Consider the following 9,097-nt stretch of genomic DNA (forward strand, 5'->3'; position numbering starts at 1 on the left):
ACATGATCCAAAGTTTTTTCTCCTCTAGTGTGGCAGGAGACATGCTGATGGAATTTGGGGAGCACTGTCTTTAAGTTGGAGTGATTAAAATCACCCGCAACAATAAATGCAGCTTCCGGGTGTACAGTCTGTTGTTTACTAATGCATGCAGTTCGTTCATAGCAAGCTTGGCATTAGCATCTGGGGGAATATAGGCTGCAGTTATGATGGTTGAAGTGAACTCCCGCGGCAGATACAAAGGTCTACACTTAACCATGAGAAACTCTAGGTTAGGTGAGCAGTGTTTTCCAACAATGTCAGAGTTCGTACACCAAGCTTTGTTTACATAAATGCACAATCCTCCGCCTCTGGTCTTGCCGGAGTCATCTGCCGTTCTATCTGCTCGGAGCGTGTAGCGTCTGGTTAGATCAATAGCATTATTGGGTATGTCGCTATGTAGCCATGTTTCAGTGAAAACCATGACATTGCAGTCCAAAAGTTTCTTACTATGGGTGATGCGAAGTCGTATCTCATCCATTTTGTTCACCAATGACCGCACATTAGCGAGGAAAATGCTGGGTAAAGAGAGCCGGTGCGGTGTTAGCTTTAGCTTAGCTCTTAGTCCTCCACGCTTCCCCTGCCTTTGTTTACGATCTCGGCGCCGCCTGTGAGCACTTCCGCCCGGCCGAGCAGAGTGCGTTGCCTCGGGTGTTCTGGAGATCTCCGGGATGAGTCGATGATTGGTTATAAGATTGTTGGAAAAGTGCAGACCGATATCCAAAAGCTCCTGTCGGGTGTATGATGTTAAGGCAAAGCTGTTCAGTGAGAACAGACCCGAGATGAGCAGGAAAAATACTGCAAAATTGCAAAAACTGGTGAGACGCTGAGCCTCGCGATGTGTTCGCGCCGCCATCTTGGTCGTTCATATAGTTGACGGCGCTGTGGTCTTTGCGGCTGTTTAATGCATTTGTCAAAAAAAGTCTGTTTAGGATTTTTTCCCCCCAAACAGACCGGCCTATGAGACATTTAATCAGCAGCCCATTGGTTATTTTCTTAATTGACATTGGGCTGACCCAATCACATCTTTAAACAATTCCCCTTTTGGGCGCTCTCTCTCTCTCTCTCTCTCACTCACTCACTCACTCACTCACTCACTCACTCACACACACACACACACACACACACACACACACACACACACAGTGGTGTATTGTAACAAAGTAATAATACTTCGTTACAGTACTTAAGTATTTGTTGGGGTATCTGTAGCCTACTTGAGTTTTTATATTTCAGCCAACTTTTACTTTTACTCCGATACATTTCCCCAAAGCATATTCGTTACTTTCAACAAAATAGTCAGAAGAACACAGACTGCAGGAAAGCAGGTTTGAGGAATCAGTGGTCTGGCGTTTGCAAGTTAGAACAGCTTTGCTCATCTACAAACCGTGCAAACAAGTGCGCGCACAATCGCGGAAAAAATAGTTCCAAACAAAGATCACAACACTGTTTTGTGTCTCTGAGCAATGGACGGTGTACTTATTGAATGAATCCGACGAATCGGTTGAATAAATGATTCAGTGATTCAATCATTAACACAGTCAAATGCTCTGTTCCTGAATGAATCAGCCGTTTGAATGAATCGGTTGAATCTCAATGACTCACTCATTAATGGTCACTTGCTGTCACCAAAGTCTTTGCTGTCACCTACTAGCGGTTTTAATTTCACATTTTGACTATTTTTTCATGTTTTAAAAATTATTTCAAATATCAGTATTCAAAACACAACATTAGGCCTATTTATGCATCTGTAACTGCAGTTTAAATGCATCCATGTCCCCTCTGAGATACGTTAAACTGTGTAAATAAATACATCTTAATGCTATTTCAGATGCAGATTCCATAAATGTTTTCTTATGTTGGAATGAAAGACACTAAGTACCGGATGAAGTGCTTCTTATTCTTACCCAAAAATATAAAATGATGAAAAAGAAAAAGAAAGAGTTCAAACTGAACACAATCGTGCTACTAAAGCTGTATGAATATATATATATTTATTTATTTATTTATTTATTTATTTATTCGGAGTGCCTATTTACACTAAGTGCAAATAGCCCATCTTGTTGACCCGAGTTCGAGCCCACCTTTTGCCAAACATTTTTTTCTCCCTTTTCAAATCGATATCGCATCAGAAAGGCATTTATTTTCAATAAAAATGAAGGAAATAATCAAAAAGTTGAAAATAAAGTATCGGGTAGGGTTAGGGTAGGTGTAGGGAGGGCTTTATTGTCCCAATAAGGTGGCATCCATTTAATAAATTTTAATTAAAATTATAATTTACACTCAGTATGTTATTATTGCGTACTGTTTTATAATGTACTACAATACTGAGGTGCAGATAATTGCCACTATTTGCAATAAGTAGTATAAATAGCAGAAAATCGTGCTATTTTAACATGGTGTAAATAGAATCTATAGCTATTTGCACTTAGTGTAAATAGCATTTCGTTAAAAAATACTGCTATTTTCACTTGGTGTGAATAGAATCCATCGCTATTTGCACTTAGTGTAAATAGCATCTAATTGCTATTTACACTGAGTGTAAATAGCATCTATTGCTATTTGCACTTAGTGCAAATAGCCGCTACCAAGAAAATATGCTATTTGCACTTGGTGTAAATAGCATCTAATTGCTATTTACACTGAGTGTAAATGGCATCTTATTGCTATTTACACTGAGTGTAAATAGAATCCATCGCTATTTGCACTTAGTGTAAATAGCATCTGTCACTAAAAAAATATGCTATTTGCACTTAGTGTAAATAGCGTCTATCGCTATTTACACTTAGTGCAAATAGCCGCTGCCAAAAAAATATGCTATTTGCACTTGGTGTAAATAGCATCTATCACTATTTACACTTAGTGCAAATAGCCGCTGCCTTATTTATTTGCTTCTTTTCCATTTTGCATTTACTTGTACTTTTACTTTCAATACTTAAGTACGTTTAAGATTTTTTTAAATACTTTTCGTATTTAAGACTTTTACTTAAGTAATATTCTAAACAAAGTCTTCAACTTCTACCAAAGTAATTTTTTGGTAAGATACCTGTACTTTTACTTGAGTATGGCTTTCGGGTACTTTATACACCACTGCACACACACACACACACACAGGATGCCTTCTTATGCTTATAAAGGTTCATCCAAGGAGTTAACAAATAGGCCTATAGTTTTATTATATTAATAAATTACACTTTTTAGAAGTTTTTAATGTCAACTCTCACTCTACCCTACCTATTATTATATGGCTTTAGTGCTTTTATGGAATAGGAGCTGGTATACATATTCAAGAGCGTGCAAAGATGGGTAGTATTTTGATCGTATTTAGTGGGCCGGTCTGGGCCAAAATGCCAGGGCCAATTTTAATTTTTTTTTTGGTCCCAGTTCAGCCCTGCTCGTATCCAAGGTTAATCATCACCATTGTCGTCCCCTACATGTGTTTCTTATGAGGTTTTCAAGTTATATGCATATGTTTTGCACTCAAGAAAAAATTACTGGTATTTAAACCATCCAATCACAGTACAAAAGTCTATCAGCGGAAGTTAAAAACAGCTCGTAAGTGTATTTACTTGTCTTAGTGTTTAGCGCATTTGCCGTTGCTAGGAAACGCTTATTTTTGTTTACTGTGTTGAGAGTTGCTGAAATCGCGTTTGGTCTCGTACTGTATCGCGTATCTTGTCAGTGTCTGCACTTGCTTGGCCATTTTTAGTGATAAACAGGAAAGTGGGTCCAAGCACCAGCTGAAGACAGTGTAAAGAAATAATCTTTAATGAGAAGCAGTCTATCAGCGGAAGTTAAAAACAGCTCGTAAGTGTATTTACTTGTCTTAGTGTTTAGCGCATTTGCCGTTGCTAGGAAACGCTTATTTTTGTTTACTGTGTTGAGAGTTGCTGAAATCGCGTTTGGTCTCGTACTGTATCGCGTATCTTGTCAGTGTCTGCACTTGCTTGGCCATTTTTAGTGATAAACAGGAAAGTGGGTCCAGCTGAATTGTAGTAGTGATTTGTTTGACGGGTATAAAAAAAGGTTATTATACCCTCGTGTAAAGCCCTCCTCGTGTGAAGACCGAAGAGTGTAAAGAGTGACCATCGACTCTACCGTGCGACTCCACCGAGCAGGGACACCGGTAGAGGACATAAGTATCGATTTTTACTTATCATCATTCCTTCTACTTGTTTCACTTTTGTTTCAGTTTATATAACCTATTCTTACTATGTGTTTCCAGATCACTACCATCACTACCACTCGCAAACCACGCATCACACACTGTAGACGGCGCAATCCTATCAACCTGCGCACTTTGCCTATGTCTGCTAATACATTATTTTCTTTTTCTATTGGTCTCTGGAATTGTCAGTCTGCTGTCAACAACGCTGATTTCATTACTTCCATTACTAGTCATTCAACGTTAAACCTCATGGCCCTGACAGAGACCTCGATCAAACCAGAGGACAATGTTACACCTGCAGCACTCTCCAATAATTTCTCCTTTTCCCACACCCCCCGTTTGACTGGAAGAGGTGGAGGTACTGGTCTGCTCATCTCTAATAATTGGAAATTTACTCCTTTACCATCTCTGAGTATCAACAACTCTTTTGAATCACATTCGGTTACTATTACCTACCCTCTAAAAATCAATTTTGTAGTTGTTTATCATCCTCCAGGATCACTTGGTAACTTTGTGGAAGAATTAGATTTATTGCTCTCAACCTTTCCTCAGGATGGTACTCCCTTTGTCTTACTTGGAGACTTCAACATCCACCTAGATAAACCTCAGGCTGCAGACTTCCACACTCTGCTTGCATCTTTTGATCTCAAGAGAGTGCTAACTACGGCTACTCGCAAATCAGGGAACCAACTGGACCTTATTTACACACGGCACTGCTCCACTGATCATGTGCTGGTTACTCCACTGCACACCTCAGATCACTTCCTCCTTACTCTTAACCTCAACATGATTCCTGACACATCACATATCCCTCCACATGTCAATTTTCGACGTAACTTGTGTTCACTCTCACCCTCCCGGCTATCTGCTATGGTTTCATCTTCGCTTCCTCCCCCTAAACAGTTATCCTCTCTTGAGGTTAACAGTGTTACTGATACTTTCTGTTCCACTCTGATGTCTTGTTTAGATACTTTCTGCCCCTTTTCATCCAAGCCAGCCCGTAGTACCCCTTCTGCCCCTTGGTTATCTGATGTTCTCCAAAAACATTGTTCGAAACTCAGGGCTGCAGAAAGGGTATGGCGCAAATCACAAAATCCTACTGACCTAAATTTATATCGATCACTCCTCTCTGACTTCTCTGCTAATGTTTCCACTGCTAAAAGGACATACTATCATGACAAAATTAACAACTCACCTAACTCTCGCATGCTATTTAAAACATTTTCCTCCCTCCTTTGTCCTCCTCCTCCCCCTCCTTCATCATCTCTAACAGCTGATGGCTTTGCCACATTCTTCATTAATAAAATTACAAACCTCACTGCACAATTTTCCACACCACAATCTATCAAGCATATCTTACCAGCAAACATACACTCGTTCACATCCTTCTCTCCACTCTCTGAGGCAGAAGTCTCTAAACTCATCCTTTCCAGTCATCCTACTACCTGTCCACTTGATCCTATTCCATCTCATCTCCTTCAAGCCATTTCTCCTGCAGTTGTACCTGCACTCACACACATCGTTAACACATCCCTTCACACTGGAATTTTTCCCTCAGCATTTAAACAGGCTCGTATAACTCCACTTCTTAAAAAACCCACTCTTAACCCAACTCTTTTTGGGAACTATAGACCGGTTTCCCTTCTTCCTTTCATTGCAAAAACACTTGAACGAGTTGTGTTCAACCAAGTCTCTGTCTTTCTCACACAGAACAACCTCCTGGACAGTAACCAATCTGGCTTCAGAAGTGGACATTCGACCGAAACTGCCTTGCTTTCTGTTGTTGAAGCCCTAAGACTTGCAAGAGCGGCTGACAAATCTTCATTACTCATCTTGCTAGATTTGTCTGCTGCTTTTGATACAGTCAACCATCAGATCCTCTTGTCAACCCTATTGAGAAAGGGCTTCTCAGGAACCGCACTCCAGTGGTTTGAGTCTTACCTCTCTGATAGGTCCTTCAAAGTATCTTGGAGAGGTGAGGTATCCAAGTCGCAACATCTAGCTACTGGGGTGCCTCAGGGCTCAGTTCTTGGACCACTTCTCTTTTCTATCTACATGGCATCACTAGGTTCTGTCATTCAGAAACATGGCTTTTCATATCACTGCTATGCTGATGACACTCAACTCTACCTCTCATTCCATCCTGATGATCCGACGATAGCTACTCGCATCTCTGCATGTCTAATGGTGCGTTCACACCAGACGCGAATGAAGCGTTGAGCGCGAGTGATTTACATGTTAAGTCAATGCAAAGACGCGATAAGACATCCTGCGGTGCGATTCGCGCGAATGAGGCGGCGCGAATGGCGCGGAGCGAATTGAGCATTTCGAGCGTTTGACGCGCGGAACGTGAGATTCGCGCGAATCGCGCAAGTTGAAAAATCTGAACTTTGGCGGATATTTCGCGCCGCGCCAACCAATCAGGAGCTTGCTCTAGTAGTGACGTGATTAAGAGCGGAGGCAGAAATCAAAACAACAATAAAGGACTTCTTATGTTTATCCACTACAGAGACATCAGAGCCAGCGGCAAATGTCAGAAGGACTAGCCGAGGTTACGTCCAGTGTTTCCATAGCACATAAAGGTGATTTTATTTGCCAAATTCTATACATATGCTCTCTGTGGCAGTCATACCTGTGCGCCTGGCAGAAGCCCCGCCCATGATGCGAATTCGCGTCTGTTGTGCAGTGAATTTCACGCGCGAATGAAGCGAATTTCACGCGCGAATGAAGCGAGTAAACCCAAAATGTTCACGCGTCCAACTACGCGCGAATAGCGCGATTTATTCGCGCAAGTCGCGTCCGGTGTGAATGCACCATAACAGACATTTCTTGCTGGATGATGGACCATCACCTTCAACTTAACCTAGCTAAGACAAAACTGCTTGTAATTTCAGCTAACCCATCGCTTCATCACAATCTCAGCTTCCAGTTAGGCTCATCTACCATAACTCCTTCAAAAACAGCCAGAAACCTTGGAGTTGTGATTGATGATAAGCTGAATTTCTCAGACCACATTGTTAAAACTGCCCAGTCCTGCAGATTTGCATTATATAATATTAAGAAGATCAGGCCCTTTCTCTCGGAACATGCAACACAACTCCTTGTTCAGGCTCTTGTTCTGTCCAGACTTGATTATTGCAATACTCTCTTGGCAGGTCTTCCAGCCAATTCTATTAAACCTCTACAATTAATCCAAAATGCCGCTGCAAGATTAATCTTTAATGAGCCGAAAAGAACGCACATCACGCCTCTGTTCATCAATTTGCACTGGCTACCAATAGCTGCTTGCATTAAATTCAAGGCATTAATGTTTGCCTACAGAACCACCACTGGCTCTGCTCCCCTTTACCTAAATTCTTTACTTCAGACTTATGTGCCCTCTAGAAGCTTGCGTTCTTCAAGTGAACAACGAATTATTGTACCATCCCAAAGACACAGAAAAACACTTTCAAGGACTTTTTCATTTACTGTTCCCATCTGGTGGAATGACCTGCCCAACTCGATCCGAGCAGCCGAATCCTTACCCATCTTCAAGAAAACTAAAAACTCATCTGTTCCATCTTTACTTGACCCTCTAACTCTAGGACTATCTATTCTAATTGTATTTTATCTATGTCTTTTTATGAAAAAATAACAATAATAATAATAATTATCTGTACTGCGTTAGGCTAACCAAGACTTGTAATAGCACTTGCACGTTGTTGCTATTTTGTTGGTTTTGATTGCTTCTTATGTCCTCATTTGTAAGTCGCTTTGGATAAAAGCGTCTGCTAAATGACTAAATAAATAAATAAAATACAAAAGGTAAGCTTGACGAAATTCTATGAACATTTTGATTCACCTTGGTGTATGTTGAAGTAGGCTACATTATACAGGTCCTTCTCAAAAAATTAGCATATTGTGATAAAGTTAATTATTTTCTGTAATGTACTGATAAACATTAGACTTTCATATATTTTAGATTCATTACAACACAACTGAAGTAGTTCAAGCCTTTTATTGTTTTAATATTGATGATTTTGGCATACAGCTCATGAAAACCCAAAATTCCTATCTAAAAAAAATTAGCATATTTCATCCGACCAATAAAAGAAAAGTGTTTTTAATACAAAAAAAGTCAACCTTCAAATAATTATGTTCAGTTATGCACTCAATACTTGGTCGGGAATCCTTTTGCAGAAATGACTGCTTCAATGCGGTGTGGCATGGAGGCAATCAGCCTGTGGCACTGCTGAGGTGTTATGGAGGCCCAGGATACTTCGATAGCGGCCTTAAGCTCATCCAGAGTGTTGGGTCTTGCGTCTCTCAACTTTCTCTTCACAATATCCCACAGATTCTCTATGGGGTTCAGGTCAGGAGAGTTGGCAGGCCAATTGAGCACAGTAATACCATGGTCAGTAAACCATTTACCAGTGGTTTTGGCACTGTGAGCAGGTGCCAGGTCGTGCTGAAAAATTAAATCTTCATCTCCATAAAGCTTTTCAGCAGATGGAAGCATGAAGTGCTCCAAAATCTCCTGATAGCTAGCTGCATTGACCCTGCCCTTGATAAAACACAGTGGACCAACACCAGCATCACTGACTGTGGGTACTTGACACTGGACTTCAGGCATTTTGGCATTTCCCTCTCCCCAGTCTTCCTCCAGACTCTGGCACCTTGATTTCCGAATGACATGCAAAATTTGCTTTCATCCGAAAAAAGTACTTTGGACCACTGAGCAACAGTCCAGTGCTGCTTCTCTGTAGCCCAGGTCAGGCGCTTCTGCCGCTGTTTCTGGTTCAAAAGTGGCTTGACCTGGGGAATGCGGCACCTGTAGCCCATTTCCTGCACACGCCTGTACACGGTGGCTCTGGATGTTTCTACTCCAGACTCAGTCCACTGCTTCCACAGGTC

The sequence above is a fragment of the Barbus barbus genome (genome assembly GCF_936440315.1).
Source record: "Barbus barbus genome assembly, chromosome: 43".
NCBI classification, from domain to species: domain Eukaryota; kingdom Metazoa; phylum Chordata; class Actinopteri; order Cypriniformes; family Cyprinidae; genus Barbus; species Barbus barbus.